The 15,467-nt window shown below is 39.5% G+C and overlaps 2 protein-coding genes across 2 annotated transcripts in view; both read right to left on the bottom strand.

Moving 5' to 3' along the window:
• Positions 1 to 15,467, bottom strand: part of MED27 (mediator complex subunit 27) — an 80,996-nt gene that overhangs the window by 31,949 nt on the left and 33,580 nt on the right. The window lies entirely within an intron of this gene.
• The window catches only part of TTF1 (transcription termination factor 1), a 178,122-nt gene that overhangs the window by 7,861 nt on the left and 154,794 nt on the right, over positions 1 to 15,467 (bottom strand). The window lies entirely within an intron of this gene.

A 15,467-nucleotide genomic window follows, 5' to 3' on the forward strand; every position in this document is an offset into this window, starting at 1 on the left:
GAGGAAAACCAGCCCTCCCAGAACCATTCAGCATCACTGGTAAAATAATTCCAGAACCAAAATCCCACAGCACAAATGCATTGTTTATATTTCCACTTCATGAAACATGACGTTGCACCACAACAATAACAATACTGTTATTATTAACAATAAATGCTAAAGGAGTAATTTTCAGAGGGCTGGGTAAGAATCAGAATTATTACATTAGTGTTTATCTACAAAGATGCTTCTTGAATTATTCCTAACTTTTCAAGCAATTTGTGCTCTACACATCAGCCTAAATTTGCACGTGCACGCACATTTCCATACAGCAGAGCTGTGACAGAATTCCTCAGGAGAAACTCAAGCCAGAGTCCTTCAAAAAAGGAAAAGCAACATTTGCACACACCCAGAGCTGTGCCCATGGTGCTCCAAAGCTGGATAATGCCCCCACCCTCTCAGGGCTCACCTGGGGTTGCTGGGTCAGTGCTGGGAGGTGAAGCCCCCTCTCCTGCACTCCCAGTCCTGCAGGGAGGGACAGGGGGTTCAGCTGATGCTGATCCCAGTAAACACCAGACCCTGCTTTAACAAGGGCCTCAAAGGAAGGCACAGTGTTTAGTCCTGCCTTCAGGAAATGTGAGGGGCTGGGATGGTTTCTTGCCCAGCCAGATGCCCAAGGGAGGTGAGTGGGGCTGTTTCCCATCTGGGTGCCCTGAGCCCCTGAGGGGACCCTGACACCATCCATGCATTACTCCCCACTGTAACTGAACTTGAGTTCAGCCTTCTCAAGCTGGAATTCATTATTTTATAACATGTTATTTTCAGCTCTGCTATTGAAGATTTACTGCAACAGCAAAGCCTTCTCACTCTCTTTCTTTGTGCTTTATTTCTCCCTCAACAGAGCAGAAATTACAGTACTTACCTCCTTTTATGAACAGCAACAGATGATGCATGATACCTATTATTTATTCTATACTTATGGGAAGCTGAGAGATTTTACCTTTGGGTGATGAACAGGAAACTCAGGATGTTGTGCCCAGTCAGACCTTTTCACACACTGGCACTGCTGGCAGGAAGAGATCTCAGTGATCACTTCTCTTAGGCACATCAACTCCCTGAGCTTAGTGAAGGCATCACAAGTTCCAGAGGCTGGGAGGAAGGGAAGATTGGAGATCTAACCCTCTGGAGAATAGCTAATATATCAAAACAGGAGGGCAGAGCAGACCATTTCATACACAGGACTAAAAACACAGAGAATTAGCATGTGAAAACTCAAATTTTAGGCCTCATCAATAGAGTTCAAACAGCCACTCCAAAAAAAATCATCCACTTCAAGGTCTAGAGCTTTTGTTAAAATCATAAATTGTGGTAGAAACAGGCAAGCCTTAAAATCACTAGTTCTAAGGGTACTTAAGATACTTGATATCAGCCTTTAAGGATCCTTAAGATCAATTTGTTCTGTAATTAAGAGGGAAGCAAAGGTGAAGAAAAAAGCAGAAAAGATGAGATATAAACGTTGCACAGCCCACTGCAATTTATTACACCATTCAACTTTTGTGATCACTTGGTTTTCTTGAGGGAATTTCATAATTAGTCCTGTTTTTTAGCTCTTCAGAATGATGATCTGACCAAGTACTTCGATCTGCCTGTGATACTACAGAGATAAAAATCTATCTTACAACTCAGAGGTTTATCAAAAGACTCCTTCAAGGTCATCTTCACACTTCAGTAGAAAAACTGGAGATAACAAGAACAATTAGGCATTTATAAACTCAAGACTCTCCCAGTACAAACATTTAGGAGAGAGAGAAGCCCTTCAAGACACTATTTTATAAAAAATATGCTTTCATCACTTCTTCCTCCAGCATGACAAGCTGTTCCTTAGGTTGAGATTTTTTATAGGGCTTATGGAAATTAATTGCGTGGCTTCCGCTGCAAGTCAGCGTGGAGGAGGAGGGCGAATTCCCCTGAGGAAACTCTCTGAGAAAAACTCTCCTTGAACAAGAAAGTTGGTTAAAGGAAAGGGCTCCTCATGGCTGTAACTCCTGGGCTTGGTGAGCACAGTGCAGACATGGCAGCAAAGTGACTGCAGGAATTCACTGCTCCTTTCTGGCCATTTCTCCACCCCTGTAATCAGATTCCCTCTCATTTGTTATTTCCACTCACACAAGGAGTGTGAAGCCCCAGCAGAGATCACACAGGTTTTAAGTTCACTGTGGCTTTTGAAATGTTGGAGCCTCTGAGCTGGAGTTTAAAGTCTTTCATGGGGCTGAGAGCTGGACTAAAGCCAAGTACCAGAGCAAGAAATACAGAAATTCAGAAGTGTATCCTGTAGCTGCACTGCTTGACATCACCTGCAGACCTTCCCTAAAAAATAAAACCTAAGGTAGCATTAATGCCAAATATATCTAAAGTAGAATAAGCCCTGCAAAATTACCATGTCTGGTGCAATCTGGGAGAAAAGCTCAGCCTACCAAAAAATAATATGATTCTGTTTATGTAGGCAGACTAAGAGAGGAAAGTGCCCAAGTGAAATCCAAGGAATGAAGATCTCCCAAGGTAAGCACAAATATTATCATTAACACTGCCTAGCTTAGCTCCAAATACATTTCCCAATCCTCTTCATGAATATCAAGCTCAAATCTTGTGAAGAGCAAATTCCTTTAAGGCATGTCAAGCTGGTTATTCAAAGTAAAGAAATTCCAAGTTGTCAGATAATTTCTAATAGTAAATAGATACAGATATAAAAAAAAGGACAGTCTATGCATCCAGTCCCTTATTTAAAAACAAAAAAAAACTAGATCCTGTCCACTGTAATGTGACTGAGTGGTACAAAATAATCCACCTGTCCCAGGGTCTGCACTTGGCCAAAAGCCAGGGTTTGTACTCTGCCAAACATCTCCAAAGTGCTGCTAGAGAAGGGCCAATAACAGATTTCTTGCAGACCCTGCAGACAACACGAGCCTGCTGAACCCTTTCTGATCAGCAGCCCCAGTGTCTGGCCTGTCTGTCAATGCCAGGGGCTCTCAGCAGGGAGTGGTTTATTATTCTAATAAGATGCTCCAATGAAGAGAGGGTCAGCTCTGAATCACTGCCATGAGAAGATTTAATTAGATTTTTACACTGACTAAAGACATTGCCTGCACACACACTAAATTTTAAATATGGAGATAAATGACAGTGTCTTTTAAAGCAAGGTTACTTTTGTTTTCTCTCTGTTTCAAACTCCCTGTTTCTGTTTTTCCTTTTTTTGAGACAGCTGTTTGCATTACACAGTTATAGTGTCCAAGCTTAAAGGTTTCTTGTGAAAGAGTTCAATAATTTTCTGATTAAAAACTCTCTGGGCAAACCTGAAGTATTCCACCCAACACAGACTGTATCATTTCCTAGGAAAAGGTCTGAAAACACATACCCAATTAAAAGTTAGAAAAACCCAACAAAACAACTCAAATTCCTTCATCAGGTAGTAAACAGATTGATACTGAATACATGCACATTATACACCAATGCATTATTGTTATTAATATGCTGTTTTAATTAAAAACATACTGGATAAAGAAGAGGAAGAGGCTCAGCTGTGTCTGATCCACACAGCTGCAAACTACCTGTATGAGCAGACAGAATGTTCATTAAGGGTAACCTCACATCAAAGATTTTTCTAAAAGCCACCAGAGGAACGTTGAAGTCAAGCACAAGGGCCAGAGCTATTAGGGCTCTTTCAATCATTAGGAAACCATTATCTCCAATTCATGCTGCTACCAGGATACAGGTTCACCCAGTAACATGACAGCAAATTATATGATTAATTAGCTCCCACATAGCTACTGTGAGTCAACCAGTTGAAACTGATGCCCTACAGATACAGATAAAATATTACCCAATGGTAGCCACTGGCTGCACAGATCTTCCTGCAGTTACACTCCCAAACATCAGTGAGTTTGCAGATGTTTTAAGGGAGCTCCCCAGCCAGACCCATTTTGTATTCACTACTCAGTGCACAACATGCATTTCTGTATTTGATTTTTCTTTCACCATTTAATTATTTTCACTTTTTTGCCTAATTGCCATCATCAAGTTTCCTGTAGATTCAAAACATGAACTGTACTGGCATTTGTCTAATGGCTCCCATTCTTAAGAGCACTTCACAGGCATTTTTAAAAAGAAGACAAAATATTTGCTTCCTTTGGCAATTTGGCAAAAGCAGCAATGAGACAAACACTGCACAACAACTCTGAAAAGGATGATGGGAAAGCTGGAAGAGAATGCTTAAGTGAGAACAAAACAAATGAAATTACATCCACCACTGAGAACTTCCCTGCTCTGACTGGTGTCCTGCACCCCATCCCACCAGCTGAGTCAAGTGGTGAGAAGTCAGCAACAGCAAAAATAAAAACCAAACATGGGAAACAAAACAAATCTTTCATTTTGTTCTTTTCAAGGGTTTTAAAAAAAAACCCAAAGGACATGTGTGTACAAACATTACCCAGTATTACAGCAGTTAGTGCTCCCTGACACCTGGAGAGGCTCTGCTCACTCAGAGCTGAACTTTCCTCAGTACATCCTCTCCTTCTCACTCAGGAGACAGGAATGAACTATTTATTTAGGGTCTGAAAACACCAGGAGTCAACAGTGGAGAGACCTTATGTAAGAAAAAACAACTTCATCCTTGAAACTCTCCAAAACAAACCAGAGCAGGTTAAGAGATAAAGAAGTATTTGAAACAACCTGAAAATCTAAGGACCATCCAATAACCAGGTTCTCTGTGTACTTTCTTCCCACCAGCATTTTAAGATATCTTGAGAATTTCAGCAGAATATATTTGAAAGACTTGCAAAATGCAGACCTTTGAGATCCAGTATTTATTTACTGACACTTTAACAAAGCAATTAATGCAAAAGCAAAAAACTGTTCACTGGAAGAGTTTTTTAGTGGAGGGTGATGCCTAAGACACCAAAAATTAGCTGGCTTTAATACATACCAGCACAGAAACAGAAGATTCAACCATGGCATTGCTGAGAGATGCAAAAGAGCAGGATAGAAAGAAGGATATTACAACACTCAGGCTTCAATATCAGAATCTTTATCCCTATTGATGACTTAATAAAAAACTGAGGGAAGACAGCAATTGTAGAACAACAAAAAGAAATTAGTAGCAGCAGATAATATTTTAGTTGTACTAGCAAAAATTATAATTGATTTTCTGTCTGTGGTGTTAAAGTTGCTATCTTTGCTCTGAAAATAAATTTTAATTTTAAATGTTAAATGTTAAAATAGCTCCACCTGGCATTTTCTGTCCACAAGCTCATTTTACAAGAGGGATACAAGAGCCACCATTGCTCTGTCATGTCAAGGAATCCATTTCACTTCCCTAGGAATACCTAAGATTAGAAAGCATTAAATTTGCTTATCATCTGCTATGCTGTAAAATCAGCTTGTTGAAGAAGGAACCTTTTGTTTAAATGAAGAGCAACTTTCAAACTAGAAAAGATCATGGAAGCATCAACATAGAAACTGCTTTTAAGCCAAATTTTAGATTTAAAAAAAATCATGCAACTTTTACTTAAATGCCAAGCACTCCTCCTTGTAGCAATTCTTTCAATTAACTCAGCTTCTCATTGTGGGATTTTTAAGCAGGCTACTATAATCTACATTATTACTTAATGTAGTTTCTTCAAAAATATGTTTTCTCCTTCCATCAGCCACTGCCCTCAAACTGTCCTTCTCAAGGGTTCACAAGAAGTGGGCTCAGCTCTTTTCAAGACCTGTCTACATGGCACACACAAATCTGTCATGAGCAGAGGCATCATCTTTGCTGAGCAACTGTCAAAATGCAAAAGCCAAAATGAAAGAAGGTTCTGCATGTAAAATAGAGAAGCAGAAAAGCCTGGGTTTGGCTTCAGGGGAGCTCAGCTTTACAGGGCTATTTTGGACACAGATATTACATTCTGACTTAAAACACATCAAAACCGTAGGGTATTTTTTTGCCACTCCTAGAGCACATTTGATTTTAATACCAAACACTGAATACAACAATCAGCAAAAGAGTTCAACAATTTGAGGCCACAGAAGTTTAGGCAGCTTGACACAGACTGACAGGCTCCAGCCAGGCTTGTGTGGAATTATTTCATGTGCTGGCACTTTGCCTTCCATCACTGAAATGAGCACCTAAAGGCAAGAACACAAAGGATACAGGATAATACATCACCACTCATTTCTCACAAAAAATGCTGGCAGTGAATACTGAGAGCTTCCTATCAGGCCTTGCAAGTAGGAATTATGTGGTCATTCCTTCATTCCTCACAATGTGTCATTCCCAGAGACTGGATTTTAAAAAATATTACCTGGTCTTGAACAAGCAAAAATAAAAGGCAGAAGTCCAGACTCTCTCCCTGGATGAAGACATCTGCTTTGGGGTTAATGCCTTCCTGCTCCATTCACTCCCAGCATTCCTGCACAGCTTCCAGATGATAAAATTCTCACCATTCCCACGGGGAAACTGAGGCACAGAACAACTCAACAACACAGTAATTTGCTCTGCAAGAACTTGTTTAGGAGTCTCTGTATCCTGAATTGCTTTCAAACACACATGGCACAGAATGAAAAGGCTGAACACATTCCACAATCACATTTTGTGAGGGATGGAGTCAAAGCATTACAGGCAACAGTGGAGCATAATGATCATACATAGAATACAATTTTTATTTCATTTCATTCCAGGTAAGCTCAGCAAACATTAAATAAGTGATTCACTACTTTACCACCAACTCTGTGCCAAACTTTCTTCCCCAAAACTGAGCTTCAAAGAACAATCCTGAGCAACACTAAAGCATAAATTTAATTTCAATGCAAAACCTGCTGCATGGAGGTGCTTTTGGTTGCTAAAATTAGAGGCTTACTACAGGATTCCCCTGGCCATGACTCACAGACAATAAGACACAGTGTGCAGCCACAGAAAAAAGCCAACCAAGTCTCCAATGTTAACAAGGTCTTCCCTGTGCAGTTTTTCTCCCCATGTTACCCATGCAAAGGTAAGAATCAGGTAAATACACAAATGATGAGGTGAATTTATGTCAATTAGCAATGTGCATCACACTATTAATACACTTATTTTCACAATACACATGCTGCTGAGTAACATCAGTGAGATTGAAAGGATGGTGTTACTCCTGTGTAGGTAAAACCTACACAGCACAGAGCAAGTGCCTTCCAAAATTAACCCATCAAAAATGGAAATAACAGTAAAGCAGCATCTATAAAGAGATGAAAACTGAGTCACTTTACCCAGTGAAACTTCTAATGGTTCCATTTTATTTATTTTTTCCCACTGTGTGTTGGGAAAATGGGACTAGAAAATAAGTGTACCAAAATACTTCATTTTAAGTGAAGATTATATTTAGAGGAGAAAACCATGAAGTCATCAGCTGGAATTTGCTACCCCAAGCTTTTTTCATTTAACTCATCCATAGGATTCCTTGTAAACACATGAATACCCAGAGAATGCCCTAAAGTGAAATTAAAAAGTAATAACAGTTATTTTTAACAGCAGGTAAAGAAAGCGGAGCAAAGCACTTCTCCTCTGTGTTAGAAAGGACAGCCTGGCATCCTCTCAGAGCCTGCATGAGGTCAGAGGCATGGTCCCAGGGATGGGAACAGCCCCCTGAGCTCCCAGGACACCTCCATGGTGCAGTTCATCACTTGGGAAAACCTTCCCCTTTGTAGAGTTACTGCTGAAATGACTTTAATTGTCTTTATTTCCAGGTAAGATTTGCATTTTTGAAGTTTTTTTACTGTGATGCACACCTAGAGCTTCCTTCTCCTCAAGGGTACAGGGGTCCCATTTGAAAACACTTTCATCCCCCTGCCAGTGTAGCTGTTTACCTCTCAGATAGACAAAGGTTATTTTGTAGAGATGCAGAAATAAAGTTATTAATGAATACATTCACAATGGGCTTATACCACCCTACACAATGCAATTATACAATAAAGCTGGTCTGGCTAAGCCACCAAAATATAAACACCTTTTCATTCCACCTTATTCCAGCTCTGCTCCTCCTCTCTGACAAGGGAATATACAACCAATGCAGATGGAAACACTTGCTGTAATACATTTTTGAATTTGGCAAGAGACAGTTTTTAATTTATTCTTTTCAGACTGACTGTCTGCTGCAGTAAAGCAGCCTGGAATCCCCATCCCCCAAACAGCAAAGCTAAAAAAAAAGGAAATGGGGGGGGGGAGAGTGTGTTAAAGCAGTCCTATTATAAAATCACAGCTTTAGCAAAAGCTTTGATATCATTATTAGGTTCATACAAATTTCCTCTCTTATCTAGTTTGTTCTTCATTGTCTTAATTAGTTCACATGTAGTTTGTGTTCTTTTTCACTTTTTTTTGACACAGAAACAAGCAGTTAAACTAGTATTTGCAGTCTTTAATTACACATTAAAATCTTCATCCTTGACTTTCTTTTTTACTGAAAGTACAGGGATTCCCTACAGTGCAATATTAATGTTCTGCTGTAAATGCTGCGAGGGCTTCTTCTAATGGTTGGGACTGTGGAACAACTTTTAATTAATTGCCACCTTTTAATGGCACAGTTCTCACACAAACATTACCTTTAAGGCAAACATACATCAAAGAGTCAGAAATTTGCTCTTTTACAACAGAGCTGAGGTCCCCAGTAATTCTAAACTCACTAAGGGTCTTCTGCTCTGGATCTGTGCATGTTTTGGAAACAGCAGATTAACACTGCTACATGGCCCAGAGTCTCCAAAAAGATTCATCTTTTTCACTTCCCAAATACAGTGTTCCAGTTAATCTTCCCCAAAGTAGATGGCAATGATTTCAAAATGATTTCAAATCGCTGTGCTCGGTCACAGGGGGCTCCACATCACACAACAATCCTGTATGGGGGATTATTTGTGCAATATGACAACAAAACATCAACAGCCACCAGCCCCAGGTGCTTTTTGGCTCTTGTCTCCATGACAGGCATGTGCACAGAGCTCATAACACACTTGTAGGAAAAGCTCCATACACAGTATAGGAATTGTGAAATCTTAATTGCATGCACTCTCTTTCCACAGAGCTGTTGAAAAGTGAATAAATAGAATAGATTTTTTCTTCCATGCTAAAATACACTGTGAAGTTTTATCTCCTAACCAATGTTTCCTGCCCAGAGCAGCTGTGGCTGCCCCTGGATCTCTGGAAGTGCCCAAGGCCAGGCTGGTCAGGGCTTGGAGCACCCTGGGACACTGCAAGGTGTCCCTGCCCCTGGCAGGGGTGGGATGGGATCAGCTTTAAGGTCCCTTCTCCCCCAAACAATTCTGTGATTCTTTAATGCATATTTCAGTAATTTACTACGGATAAAGCAACATCCAAGTTCTTTTGTATTGTATGAACAGAAATTATCCTCCAGTTAATGAATATCACAAGGAACATTTAGTTTCAGTCTAAGTATTTCCTTTGGACAATCTATGTTGATCAATGCCTGCTGGTTTTTTGTAATTACTTTGTAAGAAAATATGCAGCTGTATAGTACTTAATGGAATTAAATTAAATTCAGCATATAACTGCAGCCAAAAAAAAAAAAAGTACTGATTTGGCATAACAAAACAAAGAAGATGACTGCAGAAACCCCTGCTGTCAGATATATCAACATATTAGAAGATTAAATCAAGATTAAAATGTTTAAAAGAATTGTGTTTCTAAAGATGCACAGAGCAACAAAGCTCATGTTCTGCATCTTTGGTATCTACACAGGTTACAAAGCATCTGGAAAGTCCCAAAGTTAACATGATACATAACCCAAGTAAACAGCACTGAAAAAAACCCCAGAGAAATCAGACAATTTAAGAACATCTATTTCAAAATTTACCTGTTACACTGAAATAAAATTCCAACTGGATTACCCCCTTCTCTCTTTTTTGGAGCAGAGTTTGGTAAGGTACCTTTGGCTACAAGTTGTGAGATGACCACTGTTATATCCCTGCTATGTTACTGGATTTAATCTCACTGGAGTTGCCTAAGAAAACCCTCCATGAATTAAAACTGTACTGTGGAGTTTTTTCTTTCCAGCTACATTATACTGAGTGCTCAACAGTAAATACCACTTAACTGAGGCAGATTGCCATCACATTTAACAGCAGACCCTTTCCCCCTCATCACATTTAAACAAAACACATCCAAAGCAGCAGGACAAAGCAACAGCTCACAGAGCTCTGGAACATTTGTCCCTGCTGCTGACATGGGCAACTGGGAAGGAAAAATATCTGTCTTTAAAGGCTTAGAATCATCTCTCATCCAAATGACAAGGGCTGGGTAACTCACTTGTGTCACACCTGAAATCCAGAAAGGACAATGCAACACGCAGCCAAGGGCTGTTCCCTGGAAAACTGAGCTCAAGAAAGGTTAATGATTTGTCATCACCCTGGAACTGTCCCTGATCATTTGTTACACAGGTGGGTTCAGTCAAGGGAGATGCTTCCCCAGCTCTGGGATCCCAAAACCTGGCTCCACAACCCCGCTGAGATCAGTGTGGCAGTCAAAGGTAAATGGCAACACATGCAACTCCCACTGAAACAGATTCACAGAGCTCTGCAACAGGAGCTCCACAATTGACTCAAAATAAAAAGAAAACAGCACAATGATGTGATCCAAACTGTGCACAAGACATCAAATACTAAAATTAATGTTCGATTGACATGGTACATGGCTGCAAAGTAATTAAACTTATTCTTGTAAATATTATTGTCTTACAATATAAAGAACTAATTTTTAATCTTTTTTTTCTTTCATATAAAAGGAGATTAATTTATGGAGCAAAAGGGTCACATGTTTCAGCAACATGTTCTTTTACAGTTCCTGTTGCACTGTCTGGCTAAAATCAAGCTAAAGAATTCTGTGAGAAACTTAAACAAGAACAGGGATATGAAATGAGCTCCCAGTCTTGAAAGTTATTGGAAACTGATCTCTTCCTTATTAATACAATTCCCCATCATGTACAAAAAGATATCTCCATGTTCCAGAATGCAAACAGAGTTTTAATCTTTAATTATATTCTCAACCTCAGCTCTTCTGGAGAGAAGTACAGATGTGGGTCTGAGGATTATTGCTTTATTACATTATCATCTCCGTGGTATTTAATGAATATTGATACTTAATGCAGCTTTGCCTGTATAGGCAAAGAAGAATTTCAGAACTGCACAAAGAACTTCTGATGACTTTTCTAAAAACAAAAAATACAGCCACACCCTTCACTCATCTACTCTTGAACACTCCAGGAGGAGGCCCAAAGCTTGGAGTCCTGACACTGAATTATTGCAATAACAACACTGGCTGTTAAATAACTCCACCCTTACACCTGGTGTCACACTGAACTGAATCAGATTCATCACAGAATTTGGGCTGGAAAAGACTAACACAGCATAACTTAAACAAGTTCTCTTAAAAATTACAAAACTTATGAACATTAATTGGCTTAAATATGTTTTGCCATTACCTTTAGAAAAACCTGCCTCCTTCTTACATACTGAAAATCCTGAACTTAGGAAGCAATTAGATAGTGTTTATTAAACAAAATGCTGGAAAAATGCTTTCCTCCAAAAAACTCTTGGCAAAGGACTCAGGATTTTTTCCCTAATGCAAAAATGATAAATTATACAAGTTAAGTTCCAAAGAATTTATTCTGGCACATCTGATGACTGGGTGTATAGTTTTATTTATATATATAGCTGTTGATAACAGTAACTTTTGAATTTAATACTAAATCCTTCCTTAAAAGTCAATTTGAGTATCCTGAAGAAAGCTCTTGACCAAAGCCAGTGGAATCTGACAGTACTAATTCTATGACAGAACCACTGACCAGTTAAGACATTAATACTGTGACAGAACAACACTTTAAGTATGCTGGTATTAAATTAAGCTCCAATAAACACAGTTTGGGATATCTGTGCAGTTCTGTTCCAAATCCAGATGAACAAATACCTGCTCAGCCAGGAAATTAACTTTTTAGGGAATCCACCTACTATGCAGCATCTTTAGCTAATGCAGTACCAAAGGATGCAGAAAATATGGACTTCTTTTGAATATATTCTTCTTCTCTAGAAGAATCATCCAGATGAATCCTGAGGTGTAGTCAGCAGATCAGAGACCCCTACATCTCACCCAGAACAATGAGTAGAAACAGAGTGGCCATCCAGAGTCTCTACATCCTCAAGTCCTTGTTATCTCTTTAAAGAAAAGTTATCTCCACAGATTTTTTTTTTTTTTTTTGTTCATTCATCTAGAACAGTATCATGGGCAGCACTGTCTTTTCCTTTATTAAAAAAAAAAAAAAGTAATTTTGCTGGTGTGCTCCTAGCAATAGAGTACAAATTTACAGAGATTTTCACTCGATCTATTACAGTATTTTCATTGTCAAGTCAGGGCATACATCAGACCACAAGAGATTTACAAGACAAGTTGAAGAGCCTTAAAACAAAGAAACTGGACTCTCTTTTACTCAAACCTCTCTGTTCATTGAGCCTGAAGTTGTCAAACAAGAACAAGACTTCCACTTGTTTATTGTTTATAGTGTGCTTATTTCTTCAAAACCACAAAGTGACAACAAATGACCCTAAAAGGCACCATAAAGGGCAAGAGTCTCAGTACCTTCTGTGGTGATCAAGTTCTTGTTCTGGCAATTTTCTTCCAGACAGGGAAGACAGATGATCATTCTGGGAGCACTGAGAAAGCCCCACACAACACAGCTATCAAAATCACAGCGTTTCCAACCGAGACCCCTAAAAATTCCCATTAAAGCTGAGTGACTCTTGTGTGTGCCACTGAACTCCACTGCAAGAATACAGACAGCATCCTGGGTTTCCTCTTTTCCTCCTTCCCCAGCTCACAGTGGCTCACTGCTGTTGTTTTCCAGCTGGACAATGACACACCAGATTCCCTGGGATGCCAGCAGGGTGGTCCAGCAGCAGAATTACCCTGTGGACACCCTGCTCTCAACATTCCCCAGAAAATTCTGCTGCCTCAGGGTCTCAGAGACAACTTCCTAACTAGAAAATTGCTTTTGACATGTGGTGCCGTGCAAAACAACACCAGATTAATTAACTGCACCAATTCCTACATTTCAAAAGAAAAAGTGACGCCATCATTTCCTATTGTCTTTATTGATTCCCAAGCAGGAGCAGCCACCCTGGTTTTCAGCAGGGCTGCACACAGACACTTCTCCAGGCACTCAGAGGAGCTGACAGCTCTCAGCACTTGAGCAAACACTGCCTTGAGATTCCTTAACAGAAGGAAGGAACCCGCAGCCAGATGAGAGGCATGTGAGGGAACGCATCCATTAGCACGTACAGGGAGATGTCTTGTTAATAGAAGACAGAAGGAGGGACAAAGCAGGCAGAGAAAGCAGCCAGCAGTTAGTCATTTTCTCACACAGATCATTTGGCTGGGAATGAGACACACATCAATCCAGGCTTCCTTTCTGCGCTTTCAGAGCCAGGGAAAACCAATACTGAAAAGCAAAACCCAACGCCAAAAGGCCTCTCTTCAAAACTGCTCAGCACCCTTACAAATCCTCAAATAAACAGGGAGAAAATGCAGATTTTCCTCATAGCAGTTGCATAGGGCAGAAAACTTCCATTTTCAAAACCACCTTTTGGAATCAAAATTGCTGCACTGTCTCAGATATTTACCAGTGAAGAATTAGAGGCTCTCACCTCCAAACCACAGCACATCAGAAGACAGCCTAAGGTTGGGGAGGAAAAGGGGTGAGGACCAGCCAAGAATCACTTTCGCCATCACCAAAACCTTTTCTCCAGCTCCTTCTGCGAGCATAAAATAGGAAGAGATGGCTGAGCCTCCAAGACAGGCTTGGGTTTGCTTTGCTTGATTGGTTTCTTAAAAAAAAAAAAAAAAAAAGGCATTTTGGAGGGGAAAGAAGAAAAGCAGAGCAGGGATAGAGACTGAAGGCTCAAGTGAACAGTGAATTGAACAAAACTTGATTTTTCTGCTTTTATGAGATGAAACACCATTTGGGAAGTTTTAGTTTGTGGAATACAACCCAAGTCTCACCCCAGCAGCACAGATCAGAGACCTGGATGAACAAGAAAATTGCTCAGCTTGCACCACTGCCATGGAGAACATGAAGTGCAATAGCAAAAATTACTCATGCAGTTTCTTCAAGGAGCAGGACCATAAATAAACAGAGAGTAACCTGCCCTCTAATGCTACCTGTAACTCAAATACAGACATGTTTACTGGTAAACTAGCCATGTGCAAAATCTGCATAAGAATAAATTAGTTTTAGGAGATTCTTTGCCCAAATCATCACCTCTGATACCTCCTGAGCAAGTGTTTCCTGCATTCCTTTGCTGGCAGAGAGGATTTACTGCAGTGCTGATATTCACTCCAACCTGCTCTCCTGAAATGACATTTTGGCATACAGCTGGTTTCAACTACTTCTGTTTAAGAAAAGCTCAAGATAATATAGCTGCTCTGAACAACATTTAATAAACACTTGACTCATTGTTACTCAGCCCAATGACTTGTCACTGAACTTAATTTTAATAGCATACATCAAAGCAAAAATAGACCAAGAAATAGTTATCCCTTTCTTGATGAATTAATAAAGCTAAAAAAAAAAAATTCCTTGAATTGCCATGGGAATATTAGGATGCAGGATGCCCTTTCAAGGAGATCTGTAGTTTTGCATCTGGATGTTTTCTTCTTTTGTATTTTATAAAGAATGAAGGGAAAAAAACCCACTGCATGATTCATCACTATTTGCATGAAACTACAGCAAAATCAAGATATTAAAATCCATTTGTCACACCTTTTTTTTTTTTTCCCCTAAATACTTTTCATAAGCCTATTTCAATAAGGCTTTTCATAATCTGCTTCTGTCCTGTGCTGGAAACAAGATACTGAGCCCAACAGGTATTTGATTTGCCTTAATATCACTATTATTCTCTTAAGACACACTGAGATAGCATAGAAGAACAAATATGGAAAGGTCAAAGAGGAGCCAGAGAGGAGGCAACCAGTGACAGATAAAGGGCCAGCTCAGCAGAAACACATTTTCCCTGTGAATAATGCTGGAAGTGGTAATAAGATACTGAAACATAATTCAACTACTGCTTAAAGTTTAGCTGCCACACTAAAATTTCAGTCTATCTGCAGATCCTAGGTAAATGCACCACTGAAGGAAAATCATCTACAGATAACAAGACATATAATACTTTTAAATATGTATATTATGTATCTCACATTAAGATTTATACAGCTACAGCTGTTAAGGAACAGATTTTTCTATGCAAAAGTACAAGTTAGCTCTTTATATGTATTTCTAGTAACTAGAGATGCCATGATTAAGAAAGAAAAAGTATTTTGGTGTTTTTTCTTAAGAGCCCTGAAAAAACTGTGTTAACTGATATACCAGTACTCCAGTTTATAGACTTCCTGGAGAAGGAAATCCATTTGAAGCTCCAGATACCCC

This window comes from Fringilla coelebs (assembly GCF_963513975.1).
Source record: "Fringilla coelebs genome assembly, chromosome: 21".
Taxonomy (NCBI): Eukaryota; Metazoa; Chordata; class Aves; order Passeriformes; family Fringillidae; genus Fringilla; species Fringilla coelebs.